General features: G+C 39.8%; 1 protein-coding gene and 1 pseudogene across 1 annotated transcript in view; one reads left to right on the forward strand and one right to left on the reverse strand.

Moving 5' to 3' along the window:
* Nucleotides 1-14,355, forward strand: part of EXOSC7 (exosome component 7) — a 179,916-nt gene that overhangs the window by 108,410 nt on the left and 57,151 nt on the right. The gene's annotated exons all lie outside the window — the stretch shown is intronic.
* On the reverse strand, nucleotides 6,679-8,888 carry LOC148114243 (uncharacterized; annotated as a pseudogene).

Raw genomic sequence — 14,355 nt, forward strand, 5'->3', positions numbered from 1 at the left:
ATCATATCCTTAAAGGTGTCGGGTAGTGTCTTTTTCCTAGATTTATTTTTTTTATTACTTTGGTAATCATAATCCATATCAACGATCGCATTATAGTCCCCTATTATACATATATGTTCGTAATCTAATTCTTTAATTTTATTGTGTATTTTTTTAAAGTATTCTTTTTGGTTCCCGTTCGGAGCATATATTGATATCAGTAATATGTTTTGGGCCTCCATCTTAATGTCTATCATTAATATCCTGCCTTCTCCATCTGTGTAAATTTGTTTTGCCTGAATATGACTTTTAATGTATACTGCAATGCCTCTTTTTTTTTGATCTGATAATGAGGTGAATAATGTTCCTAGTCTTCTGTTTTCTAGTAACTGTTGATGTTGTTTTTTGATATGTACTTCTTGTAAGTTGATAATGTCTATGTCTAATTTTTGTAGTTTTTTGAAAGTATGTGTTCTTTTGGTTGGTAGATTAAGCCCGTTTATATTGATTGAAATTAATTTCAATTCTCGTCCCATTTTCCTTACTTTCTTTTTGTTAGTCTAAGTCTACTTGTGTTTCTTGTTACCATTTGTGTTTTCCCCCTGGCCCCTTCTCTCTCCATCTTCTCCCTTTCCCTAGACTCCTTCTCTTCCTTTTCTTTTTTTGTTTCCTCCGTGGAGTGTTCCTGGTTTGTGTTTTCCAAATTATGTCTAGTTTCCTGTTCTTCTTCTATTATAAAGTGAGTATCAAAAAATTCTTGTGCCTTCTCTATCGTGTCGATTCTATATTTTTTATTGTCCCAGGATATTAGAATTCCCTCTGGCACCAGCCAGCGGAACATTATTTTATGTTGGTTCAGTAGAGTTGTCAAGAAATTATAGTTTTTTCTGTGTTCTCTTATTCTTCTTGGGACTTGTTTTAGGGTTATTATTTCCTTTCCTTTATAACAAGTTTTTCCCTCTCTCATTAATGTGTAGATCTCTTTTACAGTTTTGCGTGCGAATCTAACATGTATTTCTTTAGGTAATTTGTTCCTACGAGCGTAATTCGTATGAACCCTATAAATTTCGTCAATTTCCCTACTAATTTAGTTTTTTTCCTTCTGGGTAATCTCTGCTAATATATCCGTCATCAGGTCCCTTAAATCTTCTCCTTTTGTTTCTGCGATATTTTGAAACCATAAAAAGAATGGTGCCTTTTCTAATTCTAAGTGGGTAATTGACTCTTCCAGTTCTCTGTTTAGTTCCATTTGATTTTATTTGATATTATCCATCTTTTTCTCAGTTAAGACCATTTTTGCTTCCATGTTTTGAATTCGTTCTTCATTTTTAACTATGTTTTGTTGAATTCTCTCAATCTTATTGTCCATTTTTTTTATATTATCATTTATTTGTCCTACTTCTGATTTCAATTCCTCGTGGTTCTTTTTTGTTTCTTTGTGATTATTCGCTATTGTTTCTTGGGTCTTGTTCATCCCCTCCTGAATCATGGCTAGTATAGACTGTATATTCTGTATATTGAGTGCGGTGGAAGCTTTTTCTTTGTCTGTAGTTAGCATTGTGTCTATGGTTTTTTGTTGTGCTGGCGAAGATTGTGTAGGTGTTTGATTTGCTGTTAATTTTTTCCCTGTTTTGGTTATTGTTATTGAAGGTGTTGTCATCTTTGTTTTTTGTATTACTTTTTCCCAGATTTTCATACACTGATTTGGTTGAGGGTAAATTAATATATTGATATTTAATAATTGATTTGTATAATCTTAATTTTAATGATTCCACTTGAAATATCGTTATATAAGGATCGGATTAATTAATTGAGAGGGGTTAGGAGGAAAATGCAGTATTTTAACAATTCATTTCTCTGTTCTTTTTCCTATACAATATAATGTAACTAATATTTATACACCAAGTTGTATTAATGATAAATCACGTTTTGTATTCTTACTATTACTTAGTTATATAAACAGTCTAAGATCTTCAACTGGCTTATTTCACAGTACTTAAATTCACTTTAACACTAAACAATATCTATATAGCCTCTATGTAATAAGTATGTAAAATCTCGTCAATGGGATTTAAGATTCTCTATAAACAGTCTAAAATGTTCTAATAAGTTGTGTCACAATTACCAGTATATACTACTTGTATTTACTATCACAATTATTATTCCTTAATAATATCTATAACAGTCTCTATGCAATATCTATGTTAATATCTAACCTTCTAATCAATACACAATATAATTCCCCTTAATCAATATATTACTGTAAAATCTATATACTTATTTCAATGGGGTGGGAAACAGTAAAAGGAAAAATATTATTAAGTCAGTTCTTTAGTATATATTATAATAACTTCAAGTTTTAGTTTTCTTTAAGCAGAGTTAAGTAAGTTTTAAGTTTGGTTTTATAAAGTAAATGAAATAACTATATTTTGATGATTTAATATCTTAAAGTTCTCCACTATATCACTTCCAGACCAATTAGGATTACTTCCTTCTCCTTCTTTCTTCGTTCTTCAGTTCACCTTCTTTTCGTCCAGCTTTTCCAGTTCTAATGCAATAGTCTCTAATAAATCCGTAAATCAATTTGTCCCGGTTTTCCTATGTGGCAAGTTATATCTCCTTTACCAACAGAGTCAATGTATCTTTCTAATGTCTCGTTACAAGTCTCGTATCTGTGGTTTTAACTTGTTGCTGTCGCTGGATACAAAGTGAAAGTTTTCTTCTCCGAATCCTCAGTCCGCCATTCAGCTAATTTCATTCCGCCCACAACATTCTTAAATAGTCTCAATTCTTTGAATTTCACTTTCTACAGTTACTCTCTTAATTAATCTTTTTTCTCTACCAAATCAAGATGTATTGTTGTAAAATTGTAATCCACCGCTTACTTGTAATCCTTTTTTTTTTCTGTCGCTTGTTCCTTTCGCCTGTCAAATCTGCGTTGTCACTGTGGATATTAAGCTTCGCTCCAATCTCTGTCTCTCGCCGCTTGCCTGACGATCTTGCCGCCGCTTTTGGAGTCCTATTCTCGCCAATTTCTTTAGATCCTTATAGTTATACCTTCGTTATTCAATTAACTTAGTCCTTACCGATGTTTCTCTTTATAATCTTCACTTCCACACTTGTCGGTTGACAGCACTCCGGCCAGCCAAGATGGCTGGTTTTTTCCCGGCTGGAGTTAGGGGGTTTTCTCTGAACCTTCGGAGTGATTGCTGTCACTCCGAGGTCCTAGAGAATCCTCCTTTTTCTATCGACCTCTCCATGGTCGATAGTGCCAAAAACGGCTTCCAATCAAGAATTTTGGAACTTCGGGGACGGAGCCTCATTCCCCTCGTTCCTTACACACTGACGTCACTGCCGGAAGTTCCCGGCATTCAGTTTTTCAACGGATCCATTAGTAGATGGATGGAATGTTGAGCTAAGCCCCTGTGATGACCCAATGGACCTCAGGAACTTCTTCCAGAACTTAGCAGTAAATTGGACTCCTCGATCTGATATTATTCTTCAAGGGACCCCATGTAGCTTGTAGATTTGCTTCACAAAAAGTTTCACCAGCTTTTTGGCAGAGGGTAGTCCGTTAAAGGCAGTGAAGTGTGCTTGTTTGGAAAACAAATCAATGACAGTCCAAATCACCGTGTTTCCTCCACTTTCTGGCAGTTTGACAATAAAGTCCATTGCAATCTCCTCCCATGGTTACATAGGTTCTTCCACCTGCTGGAGAAGACCAGGGGTTTCCCCGGTTGGGATTTCATGGTGGTACAGGTAGCACAGCTTCTAACATTGTCCTCTATGTCGGTTTTCATCCTTGACCACCAGAACTGCCTTCTAACCAAATGGAGGGTTTTAAAAAACCCAAAGTGGCCCCCTAGTCAAGAGTCGTGACTACGTTTTAGCACTAGCAGTCTCATGCAGCAGGGCACATAAATCTTACTCCCTTTCCAAACCAGTCCCTCCTGCAATGTTAAGTCTGGTTGGTTTTCTTTGAGCCAGGCATCGTCTGATAGCACAGCTTTTAACTCCGCCGTCAACTTGTCTTCGGGGAGGTCAGAATGGAATCTGGTTTGTGCCTTAGTGCATGCTTGGGCAGCTGGCTGAGCTTCAGAGATCATGGCATGTACAACCTCTTCTCGTCGGCTGTCAAATTGGGACTTTCTGGACAAAGCATTGGCAAGTAGGTTCCCCCCCCCCGCCCCAGAATGTATTTTAGCTTGAAGTTAAAATGTTTGAAATACTGAGTCCAGCAAACTTGCTTGGGGGAAAGCTTCCAAGGAGTCTTTAGCGCCTCGAGGTTTTTATGATCAGTTCATAACTCAAAAGACCCCATTGCACCGCAAAAGCTTCCTTCTCCCAAACCACCCACCTGTATTCTGTGTCCGTTAGCTTTTTGGACACAAGGCATTCATTTTGAGCATTCCTGTGCAGTAGGACAGCTGCGACCGCTACGTCACTGGCATCAGCTTAGACTATGAAGGGCTTGTCTGGGTCAGGGTGTTGAAGGATCGTCTCCACCACAAACCACCATTTTAATTGTTCAAAGGATTTCTGACAGTCCATTGTCCAAACTGGCTAGGCTTTGGCTTGATTAGAGATCGACCGGTTTTTAGTAATTCCATCAAAGGGAGCGCAACCTCGGCAAAGGAAGGGATGAATTGTCTGTAAAAATTTTCAAACCCTAGGAAGCTTTGAAGTTGCTTACGTGTTCGTGGGGGTTGCCGGTCTAGCACAGCCTTCACCTTTCCCAGGTCCATTTTGATTCCTTGATTAGACCCCCGGTAACCCAGGTAGTCCAAGGACTCCTTATGGAACTCACATTTTGACAGCTTTGCATAAAGTTTGGCTGCTAGGAGTTTTTTCTGTACCTGTCTGACTAGTTTGGTGTGTTCTTCCAAGTTCTTGCTGAATATAAGAATGTCATTCAGGTAAACTAGGACTCCCTTATACAGATGTTCATGAACACTGTAGGGCCCCCTTGAAACCCAAAAGGCATGACTCGGAATTGGAAGCTGCCCAGCAGGCAGTTAAACACCATTTTCCATTCATCCCCCTCCTTTATGTGGAGTCGGTAGTAGGCTTCCCTTAGATTTAGCTTGGTGAAGATTTTGCCTTTTGATAAGTGGTTCAGCAAGTCTTTCATTAGGGGTAGGGGGTAAGTGTTTTGTATGCAAACTGCATTGATATTACAAAAGTCAACACATAATCTCAGCCACCAATCTTTCTTCTCTTTAAACAAGATGGAGGTTGCTACTTTAGATTTTGCAGTCTCAATGAATCCTCTGGCTAAATTGATATCAATGTATGTCCTCAACTCGGTCATTTCCACAGGCATCATTGGGTACATTCTGGGTTTTCGAAACTTGGCCCCAGGTTCTACTTCGATGGCACAGTCAGTGGCTCGATGAGGGGGAAGGATATTACATTCCTCCTCACCAAATGTCTTGGTCTTTATATTCCTTGGGAATCGGGCTTGTCTGGAGGGCAGTCTGAAGCGGCTGTTGCGGCTTCTGGCATTTGGCTTCTATAGTTTGGCAGTCTCTTGGGAGGAGGGACCGGGGGCCGACTCCAATTATTATTTTCCGGTATCCAGCCTCCCATTTAATGGTGGGGCCCATTTGTCAAGCCAAGCAAGGCCCAATTTGACAGATTCTGACATCTTTGGTGCTACTATAAATTGTATAAGTTGGGTGGCTGGGTGGTCCACCAATTAATGTCCCATACATCTATTCAAACTTAATTGGGCGCTGTAAAGCTTTTGTTTTTATTCCTAATTGTTCAACAATTGGAAGTCCAATTAAACGTCTGGTACAGCCTGAATCTATTGCTGATATGTCTCCTTGCTCCCCAGTCTCTGGTCCCACCAGTTTCACTTTAATTAAAAAAGTGGGGATGGGTGAACTCACCATCGGGTCATCTTCTCTGTTAGCCTTGTCGGGAGGGGCTTCTTGGCTAGAGGTTCCTTGCTCTCTTCTATGGGGAAGGGAACCTCTACGGCTTGTCTGGCAAATCAGCTGGTATCCGGGGGCTTTCTTGGAGCCCTTCTGCCTCGGGTGGCCGTAGCCGGAAGTTGTTGTGGAACTGGTGCAGGGGCCAGGCACTCAGAAGCTCGATGACCCAGTTGTCCACTATGATAGCATTTAATCACCCCTGCAGGTTGAGAGGGAGGGATTTCAGCAGGCTTTGACTTCTAGCCAGAGTTCTCCGAGGCAGTTTCTCCGCTGGGGCTATGCGGAGGGAGTGAATTTTTCTATCCAGACCTATGAACATGGCATACCAGTCCTGCAGTCTCTCTGGCACCCCTCGGATGCCACATGCTTTCCTGATCAATGGCTTCTTTAAAATAGTGTAGGACTATGTGGTCCAGCCAATGGGCAAGGTTCCCTGCAACCCATCTAAAGTCCCATATAAAGTCTTTTATGGATTGATTACCTTGCTTCATCTCTTTTATTGTGGCTTCGTTCTCATTGATCCGGTCAGGATCATCAAATCAGGCCCGGAGCAGCTCAACAAACGCTTCAGCATCATTTAGTTCAGCCACTCCCTCATTGTGCAGCTGGGCTATCCAGTCCGAAGCGTTCATTCATCCCCTCTGAAATTGCAGATACTAAGTCGCGATCAGTTTTATATTGTTCCCCATACTGATCTATATGGGCCCAGATTCTGCTGAGGAAGTAAGCCAGTTTGGAAGGCTTACCATCGAAGGTGGCCCTAAAATGGGGTGGAAGTGGTCTTGCATTTGGATTGATCCTGGTAACAGGTGGCTAGGCTGGGACCTGCTGGTACGCCCCGCTGGGTGGTATGGCGAGTGCGGACAGCTGAGCTGGACCCTGCGGCGGAACTGCTAATGGTGGCTGGATTGCAGCCGGTGGAGGGACAGATCAGCTGCTGAGCTGCTTGTTGGGCTGCAGAGGGGGGCAAGTTCCAGCCGTCTGCTAGATTATCCCCCACTGATATGTCAGGATCGTTGGGGCAAATTGGGCCCATGGGGATCCCTGGAAAAGTGGAGCAGAAGGTGCTGGCGACCACTGGCACTGAACCCACCCCTGGCCGGGATAGAATCCCCAGCCTGGAGGGATACATTCTGCAGGGAGTAGTGCAAAAGCAGGCTGGCAAGGAGGGGCAGCAGATGGGGGTGGTGGCCCCCATGCCGGCTGTGTCTGCTGTCTCCCAAATGCTGCTTTGCCTGGCTGCGCAGAACCGCTCCTCCTGTCATCCCTGGCCAGGTAGAAAGGTGCCTGGTGGCTACTAATTCCTCTGCAGGTCCTGGACCAAGAAAAATGAAAGTGGGTTGTTGTAAATGACCACGCAAACAAAGGGTGAAGATATATGTGGTGTCTTTATTGCCTTACATAGTGATATTATATAGTTTGTTACTTTCAGCTACAGAGCACTTATCAGCATCTCATTGGCTCACAAAAGTCTTCCAGCAACTATAAGATCTTTGGTTAACCATTACTGCTTTGCTTAAGCACTTATAATGTTTAGCTATAATTAAAGTCTACCATACATCCCACTTCCTCTCCTCTTATTTACAGATTTAGGGTCTTATTTCTAATGTCATTTCCTGGCGCCTACATGCATATAACCTTCCTTATCTGTGGTTTGCCTTCGAGATTAGGAAAATTCCTGCACATATGCAAACTCCTACATGTCCTCTCTTTTTATTTAATTTTGAGGGAACAAAGATTTTTGTATATATTGCATTTGAGGAGGAGGCAGAGAGAGAGGGACAGGACAAAATATAGTAATTAATGAGGGAATACACTGAATGAAACAACAGCAAGCAACTAACATGACAATAATAATCACAGCATAAAAAAACAACTGCTTAAGCCAGGACCAATCAGGAAGCCAATTGGTCAACCAGTCAAAAGGAGAGGAAATAGCATGAACATTTTTCTGAAAATATGATTGAAGTTCATTAAGTTCATCTTCAATAGTCTTATTCAGGGAATGAAAATGAACAGCACATCCACAACGGCCAACAAGTTTACAAAAAACCCCTTGTCATGTTAACAAATAGTCAACAGCAAAACGTTGCTGGAAAACATCCTGATTCAGGTCCTCAATTTCATGTTGGAGATCACGAACAATAGCAGCAGTGGCATTAATTGATTTCTCCAGGCGACATGTTAAGCCCAGGATAGAATGTCTATTTTCTTGAGCTATTATTCCAGGATAAACCCCTAAGGTGATCACCCCAGTAATAGTTCCAGCCACAGCACGGCCAAAGGTATATAAGGAAGAAAGTTGTGTATCAATGATGACTTTATCATTACATGTAGAACCTAATGGAGCACGGCGTTTTCGTGAGGAAGAAAAGAGAGCACCAATCTGCACAGGTAGGGAAAAGTAGCCAATAGCAGCACACTGATAGTTTTGAGGGTGTACTTTGGTTGCATATTTGTCAAAAAAGAACCACATATTAGGGTCCTTTAGTTGCCAGCCAGCACAAATGGATCCAGTATCAGTCATATCAGAAGCGTTAAAAATAGGAAAATTATCAGGATAATTTCTGGAACTAAATTAGGTCCATACAATAAAGAATTAAAGGTTCCCCATAACCAATAATAACCAGTACAATAGCTATAATTCCCTACTTTTGATAAAATGTGTTGAGCCTTAGCATAATCATTCCAATTGTTAAGCCAAGTATGGTGAGCATAACAACAAAAACATAAACCTTTAGTAAACTGATTAGTACGAAGATAACGCCAGCGAACCGAGTTAAGTTGCGCTGGGGGCTTGGAAAACAACCAGGAATGGTGAATGTTTTGCAGCTGTGAAACAATAAAGGAAGAAGAAGAAGATATTAAATCAGGTATGAAAGCAACTTGACCAAAAGCCATAGGAGGCTCATAGTACAGGGTGACATTAGTACCGTGAACCAAAAACATATATTGAGCATGATGAACCCAGAGATTAGGGTTAAGTTGTATAGGCTGGGTGTCATTTAAAGCAGTAACAGAACCAAAAGAAGACAAGAAAATACAAAAAAGAATTGTGACAGAATTAGCTGTAATAATAGCAAAAACAGCAGCAACTAGATTTTCAGGAGTTTGAGGTAGATCAGCTTGAACCAAGCTGGAGTATTCCAGGGGCTAGTAAAGGGTTCAATATGACCAGCAGCTAATTGTTCCTGAACAAGTTGCTGTAAAGCAGATATTTTTTTCATTGAAAGGGGCCACTGCTCCACCCACACAGGGGCAGTAGAGAGCCACTTAAGGGGAAGAGCCATCATCCAAAATCAATTGAGCATGTAAAAAAGAAAGTAAATCACGACCCCAAATATTATATGAATATCCAAAATATAAGGTTGCAGGGCAAAGGACTTATCAGCCATGGTAGAGAATTGGATATCTTGTATGCTTTGCCAAGCTGTAGTGGAACCACCTATACCCCATAAAGAAGAAACTGCTTTCTTAGGCCATTGCACAGGCCACTATAAAGATGAAATAACAGTAACATCGGCTCCAGTATCAAGCAACCCTTGAAAAGGTTGCTTATTCAAATAGAGAGTTAACAAAGGGCGAAAGGAAGTAACAGACTGAAGTAAAGACACAGAAGGAGAGGTAGAACCAAAACCAGCATCCCCACATGCCCCTGTGCCAGAACACAGGACTTGATAGGGGAGCAAAAGTAATTGAGCAATAGAACATTGGGCAGGAAGAGTTTGAGAAAGGTTCACCCAAGCCTGAATAAAGAGTTCCAGTGTAACCAGAATCAATAACACCAGGGACTACAAAGCACCCCTTTTTATGAGCTGAAGATCAAGGCAACATAAGACCCACTAAACCAGAGGGAAGAGGGCCTTTAAATTGAGAAGGAATCAATTTAACCTCCAAGGGAAATTTAAATTCCACAGATTCCTGAGTCAAAATCATTCGGAAAACTTGCTTCCAAGCTTCCATAGTATATGATTCCTGAGGATAGTAGTATATCCATAATATATCCAATTTTTATCCCTTCTACCAAGCCTCTAGTAAAATTACCACTGATGCCATACTCTGTAACAGCCTTTTTTAGTTCCCTCAAAATTTGATAAGGTAACCCTTCCCATTCTGCTATCTGCTGTCCTGCCAATTGGCCCTGGCCCTGATGATATTGTACAGGACATACAGACAATAATTCAGCAAGTTCTGGAAATAAGGAGAACATTTCTGACAGTGAGAACAATCAACCAATGGAACAGCTTGCTTTCAGAAGTTGTGAGGGCTTCATCACTGAAAGCTTTCAAGAAAAGATTGGAGACTTCCGGTTTCCCTGTCTTCGGCGACGGCGGCGCCTTTTGAAGCTCCGCCAGCCCCGCCGCCCGTAGAGCCGCTCCGAGACGAGGAAGCGGCTCGAAAACTTCCAAATCCGTAGGATTGAGGAAGAAGAGATCGCAGGGCACAGGTCGAGCCCCTGCAACCCCCCAGGGAAGTTTCTGGGGAGAGAACAGGCGTGGCTCCCTCCCAACCTGCTGAAACTCCGGGCGATGTGGGACGATTCTGCTTTTGCAGAACAAGCCGGCTGCAGGAAACTTAAAGCGAAAAGAACCAGCTTTAACAAACAGTGAAATTACCTGAATCCTGAAACTTGGAAACGCAAGTATTAGCGCTTTGTTGACTTTTTAAACTGAGAAAAATGCGAATGAGTGAAAGTGCTTTGAAAAAACATGGTGCTCAGCCTTAGAGTTAACGAGCCAGCGAGTGTGGATTGGTGAAGTTATCTTGTTTTGTTACAAAGTTTCCAAGTTGCTACAAAGTTGCCTTGTTTGTAATAAGAGAAACAAGTGGAAAATTTCTCCCTTTTCAATACTTGACTTTGCTTTACTTCAACCTTTATTTGATCAAATCTGGGGGACTTTTTTAGAAGTCTTTGTGCAGGAGGGAAAGGAAAAGGAACTTCCCTCTTTAGAAAAACTAGATCACGTGGCAGGATGGCTTCAAAGAAGCAGGAAGGGAAGGCAACAGGGGGGGGATCCCACACACACAAACATGAAACGCAGCCTCCCCCTGCTCAACAGCTACAGACTCAGAAAAAAGAATTTGATGTGGGAGATTTAAAAGAATTTATTTCTAAAACTTTGGATGACAAATTTCAAAAATCTCAACAGGAGATACATGATAAACTTCAAAAATCACATCAGGAGTTTATGCAGGAAGTTAATGAAGTTAAAGATATGGTGAAACAGAATCAAAACAAGGTGACCAAAAAAATATCAGAAGTGGCATCTGGCCTGGCAGAATTTATTGGGAAAGTTGATTTTAAAGTTGAAGAATTTAAATCAGAAGTTAATGTTAAGATGAAAGACAATGATTATAAAATTGCTGATGTTGATAATAAAATGCAAAGAGTTGAAAACGAGATTGTCATGATACAATTCAGGGCAATGGAGTTTGCTATACGGCTTCGAGGAATTCGAGAGGAGGAAAGACAGGATTTGAGACAAGTTTGTTCTGAGGCCCTGGCTAAGATTTTACAAGTTAATCCAGATGTGGTTTTTCACAAAATAGACAAAATTTACAGAGTGAACTCTTGGGTGGCCAGACAAAGACAATTACCTAGAGATGTGGTCATATATTTTACAGATAGAGAAATAAGAAACGATATCCTGCAAAAATCCTTTTACACTTCTGTACAAGTGGGGGGCTCACGAATTGGAATTTATAAAGAATTGCCTCCTAAAATGCTGAAAGCCAGAAAAGAATTTGGCTTTCTTGTTAAGGAATTGCAAAATTTACAGATACCTTTCCGGTGGGACGCACCAGTTGGCATAATTTTCAGATACAAGGGAGAAAGATACCGTTTGAATACCGTGGAGAAGGCACAGCACTTCTACACTACTATTTTTAAAGAAAGAACACCATCTCCACGTACATCTACAGTTTTGGAGATTAAAGAGAGTGAAGAGAAGCAACCTCAACGAGAACTGCAAGAACAGTCTAAGCAGGAATTAGAAGAAGTGCAAGGTGCAGAAGGAGGTTTTCTGGATGAGCCCCTGCTGGAATCTTCTCCAATCTTGGACCCGGTTCGGATGATTGAAGTTAAGGATCAACGTATAACTCGAGCTCAAGCTAAGTTACTTAAACAAAAGCAACAACAACAACAGGAAAGACAAGACAAGGAGGCAGATAAGAGTACTGCACAAGAGACTGGAGCTATGGGAGGAGCAAGATCGAAGCTTTCGGATGACCTTCAATTATTTTGCTCTTTGCTCCAGAAAGAGGCTGATGATGTTTAAGTGTTTATCCTGGAATGTTAATGGGTTGAATTCAGCACAGAAAAGGAAGAAATTATTTACATATTTGAAACAATTTAATAATGATATAATTTGTTTACAAGAAACGCATATCACAACTCAAGATCAAAAATATTTGATAAACTCCAAACTAGGAACACATTTTATATCTTCAACTTCGCAAAAAAAGAATGGTGTGGTTATTTATGAAAATAAAAAGTTAACAGCTAAAGTTATAGAAACAGATGAAGATGGTAGGTTTGTAGCAATTGAATTGTCTATAGCAAATGGCCAAATTCTTCTGATTGGGATTTATCCTCCCAATCAACAACAGGACTATTTCTATAAGATGTTACATACTAAAATATTGCAATGGGATTACAGATCTATTTTAATTATGGGAGACTGGAATGGAGTAATCGACTCTAAATTAGATAAAAAGAGTTTGGCAAAGTCTAGACTCAGATTACCACAGACCTTTTTTGACATGAAAGAAGATATGGAACTAAAAGATGTTTGGAGAATACATAATCCAAAAGAATTGGACTATACTTTTTTTTCTGATAGACACAGATCCTTCTCTAGGATTGACTTTATTTTGTTGACAGATGATTTACTTGTTAAGACAAAAAGAACAAAGATTTTTCCAAGAACTTTGACTGACCATAGCCCAGTATGGATAGAAATTGAGATGGACAAGGTTGAGAGACGTTCTTGGAGATTAAATGAGAATTTGTTTAGATATGAAAAAAATACAACAGAACTTAAAAAGCATTTGAAAGAATTTTTTGAAATAAATTTGAATAAAGGTACCCCAATTGAAATTGTGTGGGATGCAAGTAAAGCTTATATGAGAGGGGTACTTATCTACATGAACTCTAAACATAGACTGTTCCGACAAAAGAAAAGATCTGAACTGGAAATAGAAATAAAGAATAAAGAACAGTTACTTATTAAAAATCCAACAGATGAAAGAATACATAGTGCTATAAAACTTTTGAAAGACCAATTTCAAATGCTTTTGGCGGAACAAGTTGCAACAAACTTACAATATGCGAAGCATAACACATTTTGTAACGCTAATAAACCGGGCAGATGGTTGGCTTACACATTGAGGAAAAAACAAAGTATACGGACTATTGATAGTATTGATATTGGAGGGAAAGAAATCTTTCAACAAAAATTAATTAAAGAAGCTTTTGTGGACTATTATACCAAATTATATGCTAAAGAGGAGGTGCAGAATGGACTTATAGAAAAATATTTAAACGATAAAAGAGTTACAAAAATTACTGATCAACAAAAGGAAAGAATGAATTATCCTATAACAGAGGAGGAGATAATAGTAGCAATTAAACAGTTAAAAACAGCCAAAGCTCCTGGCACGGATGGTTTGACTGCAGTGTACTACAAAACTTTGCAAGCTGAAATGGTGGAACAACTTAGAGATTTATTTTGCAATATTCAGCAAGGGGGTAAAATACCCCCATCATGGACAACAGCTTACATATCTTTGATACCAAAAGAACAAATCGGTCCTAAAAAACCAGAGAACTATAGACCAATATCTCTTTTGAATACAGATTATAAAATTTTTGCGAAAGTACTAGCCAACAGGTTGATGCCAGTAATTCAAAAGGTGATTCATGATGATCAAGCGGGATTTATCGAGGGCAGATATATGAAGGACAATGTAAGGCAAGTAATAGATTTATTGGAATATCTTGAGAAGAATAAACAGATCCCTGCAGTGCTGGTCTTTTTGGATGCAGAGAAGGCCTTTGATAGAGTGGATTGGAATTTTCTATTAAAGACTTTGAAAAAGATGGACTTTGGGGATCAATTTATACAGGCGATTTCGGCAATTTATCAAGAGCAAAAGGCACAGATCATTATTAATGGAAGTCTGACAACAGAGTTTAAAATTGAAAAAGGAACAAGACAGGGATGCCCGTTGTCCCCACTTTTATTTATTTTAACACTAGAAGTCTTGCTAAACACAATACGGGACTCTAATATCTTGAAAGGTATAAAGATCAGGCAAGAGGATTACAGAATAAAGGCATTTGCAGATGATCTGGTTGTTACCCTATCACAACCAATGGAATCAATAATCTTGATGAAGGACATTATACAAGACTATGGTAAAGTTTCAGGTTTTA

This window comes from Pantherophis guttatus, chromosome 4, assembly GCF_059756535.1.
Source record: "Pantherophis guttatus breed Tessera chromosome 4, ASM5975653v1, whole genome shotgun sequence".
Taxonomy (NCBI): Eukaryota; Metazoa; Chordata; class Lepidosauria; order Squamata; family Colubridae; genus Pantherophis; species Pantherophis guttatus.